We start from the raw sequence: 12,107 nt of genomic DNA, 5'->3' as shown, positions 1-12,107 counted from the left end.
ATTCTAGGTACTGCTAAAAGTCCTTCATCTACAGATTGCAGTAATTGAGTGGGGAAGTATGGGGTCAGAAGCTGTTTCAGGTACCTTAGGCCCTGGTCATGTAATGCTTTGAAACTCAGTAACCAATCTTGAAGATAAATCCACCTGTACTGTAATTATACTCAAGTCACAATTCCCTTTATCTAAATCATTATTAATGTTAATGGTTAGTGCTTATTTTTATAAAATAGCTCTATATTTTTTTACAAAACAATGATCAATGTACTGTATTACTATTAGTCATTATATATGATTGTACTATATACTTTTTTGTATTTATTATTTTAAGTACTTGTGCATTGATTCCAATTTATATTATCACACATGAATGTTTGGGTTGTGATTAATATGAGTTTTTATTGTATTATTACGTTTGTATTACTCACTATATTCAAATAACAATGTACAAAAAAACTCTACATAATTTTATAGCTATAAACCTCTTGCTGGCCTGTTAATTCCTTAACATGAGCTGGTCTCCTAAAGTGATGTTATTTTTGGATGCTTGGCTTTTCATCACTAGAACAAGCAAGGCAAAAGCACATTTCACATGTTTTGTTTAATGTAAGGATCTCTCAAACAACTCCCCGCAAGCTATTTTATTGATTTTCCATGCTTTAGCCCTGTAAGAACATTCTAAGATATGTGTCTCACATGTCCAATGATAAGCCATCATCTTGTCTCTGATTTTTGTCTCTTCTCTGCTGTCTGATTAAACCCTACAGTACATTTTTATAGAGATGATGATGAACCTCTCTTGTGATGATGACTCTTTAAAGTTCAAATCAGGCAGATGGAACAGTAAAGTATCCAAAATGATGATGATGGTCAAAATTAGGATTTATTCAAAAGATGCTTGTGTCCTGATTAGATCTTTACTGTCTTTATACCATTCAGATCATCAAGGTCAATTGTGGTAACAATATAGTTTCAAGTACAGCTTCTGTAACTAGACAAAAGTTAAGAACACTTATTTAAAAACTTCATGTTAGAAACATGAATTCTTAACTTTTCACTTTGACAAATGGGAAATATCTAGACATGAGAGAACATCTTGCTCTTCATTTAACAAATTGATTAGAGCTTCTGGCTCATTACTCATTTTTCCTTTCTTCATTTGATCTGTCAAAATGAAAGTACAAGTTGATCACAGAACTATGTGTAGCTTAATAAAAATGCACACAAATATAATCCAGTTGATCATATTTGATCTAACAAGGTGGAAATTTGGTTCAAGTGATGACCTCCATCAAAGAAGTGATGACCTCCATTAAGGTGTGTGTGTCTGTAAGGTCACTAACCAACTGGAAAGTGGAGGGGAGCACAGAGTTGTAAGATGCAAAACAGAGTCTGTTTTCTTTTATGTAGTGCCTGAATAAATCAATAGTGAAATTTTCCAACTTGTTTATGGTCAAACAGCTAATACCTTCAGCAGTATGATACCTGGATTGATTGACTTGATTACACAATGATTGGTCACCTTGCTTTCAGCTCAATATTAAATACTTCAAAAGAAAATACACTGCTGAGTGATAAAACATCTGTCATTTAGGGACATTATGCTTTCAATAATATATGTTTTTATGGGATCAGTATGATTTTCTGACTGATATGATCCCAGCAGCCGAAATACCGACAGCTGGAAGACCGTCCTTGAGCGCAGTGTCCCCCCTTGCAGGCTCGCTGTGCTCACAATGCTTCGGGTTTGGTGGTGATCTTTAGTCGCCACAAGGTTCTATTCCCCCTTGGTGGCGTGGACCACCACCCAAGTGGGGTTATTGTGCAGTGGTCGGGATTCTGACCATGAGCATTTCAATGGCTGTTGGGATTTTGGCATCAGGATTTTGGCCACCGGGATCCTGACAGTCGGGAATATAACTGCATACGATTTTTATGCTATGTGCACATTTTTTCAGTTTGTTTTTATCCATACAATCCAATTTCCAGATTAGAAATTCTGCTAATTTGTACTATAACTAATTTTTTTGACGGCTCCCGTATTTTTTAAATGATTAAAATAGAACACCGGCATTACCCGAAGTTTGTGAAATCCATTGCATGCATCTGTAGTTATGGAAGCCAACTTCCAAGCCACAAATTGTGGGACACATAGAAAAGATGTATTCCAAATTTTGAAAAAGTCAAATACATCTGAAATTGTACAAACACATTTTTAATGTGTGCCTTGTGTGTAAGTAAATAATCTTTAATACAATAATGACACAAAGAAAGGAAATGACATTAACAAAGGCTAGCTATTTATTGAAAAGATCACATGCTAAATGTAATTGCCTGAGAATTGCCGGGAGTAATTCAGACCTGATCGCTGCTGTGCATTTTTGCACAGCAGGCAATTGAGTCTAAACTGCTCATGCGTAAGCACCGCAATACGCAGGCCCGTCTGTCTGCAGCGACGGGATGGTGCAAACAAAGCAATCGCATGAGTGATTGCAAGGTGACTGACAGGAAGAGGCTGTTTGTGGGTGGCAACTGGCCGTTTTAGAGGACAGTCTGGAAAAATGCAGGATGATCCAGGTGTTTGGAAGGCGGGTTTCTGACATCAGCTCCGGCACTGATCATCTCAGTAGCGGAGTAAGTCCTGTGCTGCTGTTAGTGCAGCTCTCTGCACATGCGATTGCACACCTGCACAGCGATATCCCACTCCCCCTGTAGGCGGTGACTACCTGATTGCAGGGATGCAAAAAACGCACCCTAGCAATCAGGTCTGAATTAGGCCCTTTGTGTAAGTCTGCCATTGTTTTAAAGCAGCAATCATTTACAAAGCACTACCAGGCCAATTACCAGTGCAGCACAGCAATGCATCAACGGAAACACACAATATCCATTGCAGACAGAATCTACCCTGTGGATGTTTACAACACAAAACTAAGAGTATCCAACTCAACTTTGCAACATAACAAATCACCTGTTAAAGCATAGTGCTGTCCTCGGTGGGGTAGAATGGACTCCACTCAAAGATCATTGCATCCAAAAAAATAAAAATAATCAACTGCACTCAAGCCGAATGATCTGCCATTTTTTCTCACAATCTATAAATAGCCAACAACCAATCAAACTAAAACTAAAGGGTGGAAGGGAGCATTATACCATGTGACCCCCAAATCTTTAATACAGCAAACTGTATCCCCATCCCCTAAAACTAACTGGTTAAAAATATCCAATATGACCCAACACAATCCAGCCCATAGCTTTGTGGTTTCACACTCACCAGGCATACTCTGACATATGTTCTTTTGTGACAGCTTTACAGAAGTACCTTTAATTATATGTATCAGTGGATGTAAGAAAAACACAATATTAGATATGTAAGAGAGTAAAACTTGCTATAAAGAAAACATGACAAATAATGGAGGAACAATATTGATAGCATCACTAAAATAAAGAATAAGTAACAACTAAACAAGAAATGATCATTTTGTGATAAAGAAGCTGTGTAGTAGTAGCACACACTGACTCTGGATTTCTTCACCACAGTGTTATTTTGTCAGGAGGACTACAGACCAGTACCATTAAATGTTCACAGCCCTGTCACTCACTAACAGACATCTACTCCTTAGTCACCGGCCAGCTTTTCTGGCATTGGTCATCCAGACAAATGGTCATACAGACAAGATAGAACTTATATACCCTAGACCAGGCATGACCAAACTGCGGCCCTCCAGCTGTTGAGAAACTACACATCCCAGCATGCCCTGACACAGCTTTAGCATTCTCTGACAGCAAAACTGTGTCAGGGCATGCTGGGATATGTAGTTTCACAATAGCTGGAGGGCCGCAGTTTGGACATGTCTGCCCTAGACTCATCCTCCCAATCCCAGACTGACAGGCAAATGAACTCCTACAGTATTGTGTCTTTACAGTATCTTGCCTTTAAAAGGGAACTCTTCACTGCGGCTCTGTTTCGGTCAGTCACAAGCCTGCAGTTGTGCTAGGCTGCAACAAACAAGTAAGACACACATTTTACTCTGCAGCACACTGTTCCTATTGCCACAATCTGCATTCATATATGATCAACATCTGTTTACAAGTCTTTTTTTTATAAAGGCTTGAATGCAGCACTAGGCTAGAAATTCTGCATCCAGTGGTCCTAATTATACACCATATTTAGATGTTTTTTTATGTTTTAGGTAATGATGCAAAAAAGTTTGTACAGTTTCAGAGTAGCTCTGAACCTACTCAGCACTTGCGATCACTTCAGCCTATTTGTGTCCGGATTTAACGTCATACACCCGCCCAGCGAATGCCTGCATTTTTTCAGACATGCCTGTGTATTTGCAAACACTCCCTGAAAATGGTCAATTGACATCCAGAAACGCCCACTTCCTGTCAATCTTCTTGCGGCCGTCAGTGCGACAGAAAACTTTGCTGCAACCGGTGCACAACCACAACGGGCTTTGTACCCGTACGATGCGCATGCGCATTGTGGCCCATACGCATGCACAGAAATGCTGCTTTTTAGCGTGATCACTGCGCTGTGAACAACGGCAGCTAGCGATCAACTCGGAGTGACCCCCTTAGTACTGTAATATCTTTATGCTATTAGATTTCTGGAGGCCTCAGTGTGAGTGTGAGTTGCAAGAACATTTTACCAAATTGTTAAATGCAATTTCCTTTGCATGAAAAAGTGATGCCCATATCATGAAATCATTATCTGCAAACTAAGAATGTTATCAAAAAGGAGTATAAAGAACCATAAAAACAATATTAAACTATGTGTGGTGTAATCTTTTTGTAGATATTAAAGAGAAAATTTATCACAGTATATTTTATCAAGAACTTTAAAAAATAAATCTTGGTAATGCCCCCCAAAAAAGCATAAATAACAACAATTCACAAAGGTTTTAAAGAAATTGGTCAAAACAGGTAAAAAGGAGAAAACTCTTCTGTTCTGATCTGGTGTGATCTAAGATGTAATTCATTTATGAAAGATACAAGATGAAACAGCCCAGTGGCTAATAAGTAAATGAATCATAGTTAAGATCAAAAAGCATTCCATCTGTTTGTTATCAGCAAAAAACTTTAAAGCCTATGTTAAGAAAAAAAAAAATATGTAAAAATAATGGTCTGTAACCTGTTAGCCATGATAATGTGATCTGCGATAGCGGCTAAAGTTATAGCGCATTTCTCCCCAAAAAAAAGAGTTTATTGCAGACTGCGCGCTCCCATTGTTCACACCTTTACTCTTACAAAATGGTGATAATTCTAGTGGGAAAAATCAGAGATAAGTATAGGAGAAAAAATGAAATCTGCACCTGCCCCCCAAAAAAGCCAGACTAAGATATTGAAAAACTAATGAAGTCTATTAGTGGCCATAATAAAGCTGTTTGGTGTAATTAATTCGGATCAAATGGCTGTTATATGCATTTTTTTTAAACGTGAAAAAATTACAGAAAGCATTTTTTTCAGCAAATAAAGTGCTTTCATTCAATTTGGGCTACATAAAAATGGGTAATCGTGTATATTTGGGTCATTTTAGAGGACTTAAAAAAAATTGGGAACCGATTACTCCAACCTGCAAGTCTTAAAACACCCACCCCAATATACCTGTCCCATACCTTATACCTCAATTTTACATCACTTTGCCATTTTTTTTACCCCAAAAGTGACATGTCATTATGGCCCAATTAAAAATAATGAAAAACATCTAAGGGACTAATTAGTCAGAGGGGTGGTGTCCCAGGGGTTCTGAACCAAATCTTGACATTTTTACCATAAAATATGGATTTTACCCTATTTATCCCTTGCTCAGAGATGGGGAACAGAAATTTGTTATAAACCCTATGGAGACTTATTGCCGATAACTTATTGGCAATAATAGGATACCAAATTATCGCATTTTCAATCATTTATTGCTAAACACATTATCGTGGCTAATAGGATACCGCCCACTGTGTGATAAGTACAGTAATTGACATACTGTAAAAACAGAACATGGTAGAAGGGGACATTACACAAAGGTTGCCACTGGGCCTGAAGCATTGCAAGCACAGTGAGCCCACGAGGGAAAACACTGTGCTCGCCACCGGTATTCAGTCTGTCAGGATCCTGGTGTCAGTCTCATGACCGCCGGGATATCCAACTGAATCCATTGCAGCATACTGGCCTACAGATACTTCACTGATCCAATTCTCATGGTATCCCCAAAATAAGTGACTGAGTTATTTTATCACTAAATTACAGTATTTCTTTTCACATTAGTGCTTCTAAGGAGATTTCTTCCTTTGCAGAGATAATTTTAGGGAATTTTGTAAATTTACTTTATATGCTTTAAATAATCTCAGAATAACAAATGAGGTTCATATTTACTATGAGAAAAATCTTTCAGAAACTCCTATCTGCTTATATTAGACTAATAATGCACACATTCAGATGATTTCCCCCCACATCCCACATGTGTGGGGAAATCATCTGAATGTGTGCATTATTAGTCTAATATAAGCAGATAGGAGTTTCTGAAAGATTTTTCTCATAGTAAATATGAACCTCATTTGTTTGATCAGAAGCAAATATTGCATAGCAGCTCTCTTCTCTGTGGTAGCCAGATTCAAATGCTAACAACAAATGGAGTCTAATTGAGAGAATGTTGTTAGTCCTTTTGCAGCACATAAAAGTTCTATACTAAATATACATAGTAGTAATTGCATCTTGGGATGAAGGTTGAATTTAGATCCTTTCTATATTTGGCTCCACTCTCTTTATTGCAAAGTATCATAGCAATGGCTGCATGATTATTACATTCAGTAACCGAAGAATCACTGGCCAATATTGCATTGCAATTTCCCGAGACTCTAACTATGAGCAACATTATAGTGATTAATTTACAATGAAAAACACCACTACACGTGTTGGTAATAGAATTTTACTGCCTTTAACATATTCTTCAATAAATATGTTTGTGTATATCTTCTAGAATCAGCAATAGTATGAGAAATTACATCCAGAATATAGGACCATAGAAGTTACACTCTGTAGTGGTTTTGAAAATGGGCTCTGCTAAAAAAGAAAAACACACACAAATTGTCCTATTGGAGAAAAAGTGTTATATACATAAAATTATTATTATTTAAACCTAGAAAAATAGTTATTCCTCCCTGCTCAGTAGCAATTCAGACATTAAAACATGTTCATAGTTGAACTGAACAAATTGCATTCAATCCAAAGAAAATGTGCCAATAATAAAGCTACCTTGACTATATTTAAGTTTACACTTCTTCTTCCTGGTTGAGTGAAGGGCAAGCTATAACTTAAGGTGTGTACACACGGCGAGATCTTTGCTATGCCCGATTTTGACTATGCCATTTCCTTTAATCTCCCCCAGAGCCCAGATACTATAGCACAGATTTTGACTCTCTGTACTTCCAATTTTGTCTAAGTGCCAATTTTGACTATACTTTGTACTAGATCGTACACTAGATAGTCAAGATTGACTTGCCTGTACAGTCTATCTAGCCTTGCGATACTGACCCTGTGGGAGTATGCATCGGGATCGAATCGGTATTGCAAGCTTCCTAACACCTCGAGATGTGCACTAACTTTCCTTAAGATTTTGACTATATAGGGGCTAATACAGATCTGATCGCTGCTGTGCATTTTTACACAGCAGGCGATCAGGTCTGAACTGCCCAGGCACCGCAGTGTGCCGACGCATGCCAGAGATGCGATCGGCATCTCTGCCCAGCGATTTCCTCTGCCTGACAGGCAGAGGTGTTCGCTGGGTGGGAGTAGACGGGTCGGCGGCGTTGGGCTGCTATTTTGGGGGTGTGGCCGGGGTAACACAGGCGTGCTCGGACTGTGTGGGCCGCAGCTGCTGTGTGATGTCACTCACAGCCACTGTGACCTGGAGAGCAACGGGTATCTCTCTGCCAGTATGCAGGAGCTGCGCTTGTAAGGAGCTATTCTTCAGGTACAAAAGCATCACCGCCGCGCGATGCTTTTGTACCTGTGCGGGGGCCAGAGCCAGACATGCTGGGCAGACTAGCCCTGTGCTGGTCATCCCCCCACATCTGTGAAAGTGATCGTAGATGTGCTACATTTAACACATCTACAATCAAGCCTGAATTACCCCTATAGTCAAAATCTTAAAGATTTATCTCGCCGTGTGTACTAGAGATGAGCGGGTTCGGTTTCTCTGAATCCGAACCCGCCAGAACTTCATGTTTTTTTTCACGAGTCCGAGCGACTCGGATCTTCCCGCCTTGCTCGGTTAACCCGAGCGCGCCCGAACGTCATCATGACGCTGTCGGATTCTCGCGAGGCTCGGATTCTATCGCGAGACTCGGATTCTATATAAGGAGCCGCGCGTCGCCGCCATTTTCACACGTGCATTGAGATTGATAGGGAGAGGACGTGGCTGGCGTCCTCTCCGTTTAGACACTTGATTTACTAATTTTGGGGAGCATTAGGAGTACTCAGTAGTGTACAGTGCAGAGTTTTGCTGATAGTGACCAGTGACCACCACTTTTATTTATAATCCGTTCTCTGCCTGAAAAAAGCGATACACAGCACACAGTGACTCAGTCACATACATACCATATCTGTGTGCACTGCTCAGGCTCAGGCCAGTGTGCTGCATCATCTATATATATTATATATCTGTCTGACTGCTCAGCTCACACAGCTTATAATTGTGGGGGAGACTGGGGAGCACTACTGCAGTGCCAGTTATAGGTTATAGCAGGAGCCAGGAGTACATAATATTATATTAAAATTAAACAGTGCACACTTTTGCTGCAGGAGTGCCACTGCCAGTGTGACTAGTGACCAGTGACCTGACCACCAGTATATAATATTAGTAGTATACTATCTCTTTATCAACCAGTCTATATTAGCAGCAGACACAGTACAGTGCGGTAGTTCACGGCTGTGGCTACCTCTGTGTCGGCACTCGGCAGCCCGTCCATAATTGTATATACCAGTGACCTAACCGTGGTTTTTTTTTCTTTCTTTATACATACATACTAGTTACGAGTATACTATCTCTTTATCAACCAGTCTATATATTAGCAGCAGACACAGTACAGTGCGGTAGTTCACGGCTGTGGCTACCTCTGTGTCGGCACTCGGCAGCCCGTCCATAATTGTATATACCAGTGACCTAACCGTGGTTTTTTTTTCTTTCTTTATACATACATACTAGTTACGAGTATACTATCTCTTTATCAACCAGTCTATATATTAGCAGCAGACACAGTACAGTGCGGTAGTTCACGGCTGTGGCTACCTCTGTGTCGGCACTCGGCAGCCCGTCCATAATTGTATACTAGTATCCAATCCATCCATCTCCATTGTTTACCTGAGGTGCCTTTTAGTTGTGCCTATTAAAATATGGAGAACAAAAATGTTGAGGTTCCAAAATTAGGGAAAGATCAAGATCCACTTCCACCTCGTGCTGAAGCTGCTGCCACTAGTCATGGCCGAGACGATGAAATGCCAGCAACGTCGTCTGCCAAGGCCGATGCCCAATGTCATAGTACAGAGCATGTCAAATCCAAAACACCAAATATCAGTAAAAAAAGGACTCCAAAACCTAAAATAAAATTGTCGGAGGAGAAGCGTAAACTTGCCAATATGCCATTTACCACACGGAGTGGCAAGGAACGGCTGAGGCCCTGGCCTATGTTCATGGCTAGTGGTTCAGCTTCACATGAGGATGGAAGCACTCAGCCTCTCGCTAGAAAAATGAAAAGACTCAAGCTGGCAAAAGCAGCACAGCAAAGAACTGTGCATTCTTCGAAATCCCAAATCCACAAGGAGAGTCCAATTGTGTCGGTTGCGATGCCTGACCTTCCCAACACTGGACGTGAAGAGCATGCGCCTTCCACCATTTGCACGCCCCCTGCAAGTGCTGGAAGGAGCACCCGCAGTCCAGTACCTGATAGTCAGATTGAAGATGTCAGTGTTGAAGTACACCAGGATGAGGAGGATATGGGTGTTGCTGGCGCTGGGGAGGAAATTGACCAGGAGGATTCTGATGGTGAGGTGGTTTGTTTAAGTCAGGCACCCGGGGAGACACCTGTTGTCCGTGGGAGGAATATGGCCGTTGACATGCCAGGTGAAAATACCTAAAAAATCAGCTCTTCGGTCAGTTCGGTGTGGAGGTATTTCACCAGAAATGCAGACAACAGGTGTCAAGCCGTGTGTTCCCTTTGTCAAGCTGTAATAAGTAGGGGTAAGGACGTTAACCACCTCGGAACATCCTCCCTTATACGTCACCTGCAGCGCATTCATAATAAGTCAGTGACAAGTTCAAAAACTTTGGGTGACAGCGGAAGCAGTCCACTGACCAGTAAATCCCTTCCTCTTGTAACCAAGCTCACGCAAACCACCCCACCAACTCCCTCAGTGTCAATTTCCTCCTTCCCCAGGAATGCCAATAGTCCTGCAGGCCATGTCACTGGCAATTCTGACGAGTCCTCTCCTGCCTGGGATTCCTCCGATGCATCCTTGCGTGTAACGCCTACTGCTGCTGGCGCTGCTGTTGTTGCCGCTGGGAGTCGATGTTCATCCCAGAGGGGAAGTCGTAAGCCCACTTGTACTACTTCCAGTAAGCAATTGACTGTTCAACAGTCCTTTGCGAGGAAGATGAAATATCACAGCAGTCATCCTACTGCAAAGCGGATAACTGAGGCCTTGGCATCCTGGGTGGTGAGAAACGTGGTTCCGGTATCCATCATTACTGCAGAGCCAACTAGAGACTTGTTGGAGGTACTGTGTCCCCGGTACCAAATACCATCTAGGTTCCATTTCTCTAGGCAGGCGATACCGAAAATGTACACAGACCTCAGAAAAAGAGTCACCAGTGTCCTAAAAAATGCAGCTGTACCCAATGTCCACTTAACCACGGACATGTGGACAAGTGGAGCAGGGCAGGGTCAGGACTATATGACTGTGACAGCCCACTGGGTAGATGTATGGACTCCCGCCGCAAGAACAGCAGCGGCGGCACCAGTAGCAGCATCTCGCAAACGCCAACTCTTTCCTAGGCAGGCTACGCTTTGTATCACCGCTTTCCAGAATACGCACACAGCTGAAAACCTCTTACGGCAACTGAGGAAGATCATCGCGGAATGGCTTACCCCAATTGGACTCTCCTGTGGATTTGTGGCATCGGACAACGCCAGCAATATTGTGTGTGCATTAAATCTGGGCCAATTCCAGCACGTCCCATGTTTTGCACATACCTTGAATTTGGTGGTGCAGAATTTTTTAAAAAACGACAGGGGCGTGCAAGAGATGCTGTCGGTGGCCAGAAGAATTGCGGGACACTTTCGGCGTACAGGCACCACGTACAGAAAACTGGAGCACCACCAAAAACTACTGAACCTGCCCTGCCATCATCTGAAGCAAGAAGTGGTAACGAGGTGGAATTCAACCCTCTATATGCTTCAGAGGTTGGAGGAGCAGCAAAAGGCCATTCAAGCCTATACAATTGAGCACGATATAGTAGGTGGAATGCACCTGTCTCAAGTGCAGTGGAGAATGATTTCAACGTTGTGCAAGGTTCTGATGCCCTTTGAACTTGCCACACGTGAAGTCAGTTCAGACACTGCCAGCCTGAGTCAGGTCATTCCCCTCATCAGGCTTTTGCAGAAGAAGCTGGAGGCATTGAAGGAGGAGCTAACACTGAGCGATTCCGCTAGGCATGTGGGACTTGTGGATGCAGCCCTTAATTCGCTTAACAAGGATTCACGGGTGGTCAATCTGTTGAAATCAGAGCACTACATTTTGGCCACCGTGCTCGATCCTAGATTTAAAGACTACCTTGGATCTCTCTTTCCGGCAGACACAGGTCTGCTGGGGTTGAAAGACCTGCTGGTGACAAAATTGTCAAGTCAAGCGGAACGCGACCTGTCAACATCTCCTCCTTCACATTCTCCCGCAACTGGGGGTGCGAGGAAAAGGCTCAGAATTCCGAGCCCACCCGCTGGCGGTGATGCAGGGCAGTCTGGAGCGACTGCTGATGCTGACATCTGGTCCGGACTGAAGGACCTGACAACGATTACGGACATGTCGTCTACTGTCACTGCATATGATTCTCTCAACATTGA

The 12,107-nt window shown here is 42.0% G+C and overlaps 1 protein-coding gene and 1 long non-coding RNA gene across 3 annotated transcripts in view; one reads left to right on the top strand and one right to left on the bottom strand.

Annotated features, from left to right (window-relative positions):
* The window catches only part of PCDH15 (protocadherin related 15), a 2,278,876-nt gene that overhangs the window by 572,764 nt on the left and 1,694,005 nt on the right, over positions 1–12,107 (top strand). The window lies entirely within an intron of this gene.
* LOC135058110 (uncharacterized) overlaps positions 771–12,107 on the bottom strand; it is a 56,852-nt gene continuing 45,515 nt past the window's right edge. The window contains exon 3 of the long non-coding RNA XR_010244609.1: positions 771–988. This is a non-coding gene — a long non-coding RNA (uncharacterized LOC135058110). The remainder of the gene's footprint in view (positions 989–12,107) is intronic.

The sequence above is a fragment of the Pseudophryne corroboree genome, chromosome 3 (genome assembly GCF_028390025.1).
Source record: "Pseudophryne corroboree isolate aPseCor3 chromosome 3, aPseCor3.hap2, whole genome shotgun sequence".
NCBI classification, from domain to species: Eukaryota; Metazoa; Chordata; class Amphibia; order Anura; family Myobatrachidae; genus Pseudophryne; species Pseudophryne corroboree.
This window is presented reverse-complemented; position numbering and strand designations above follow the sequence as displayed.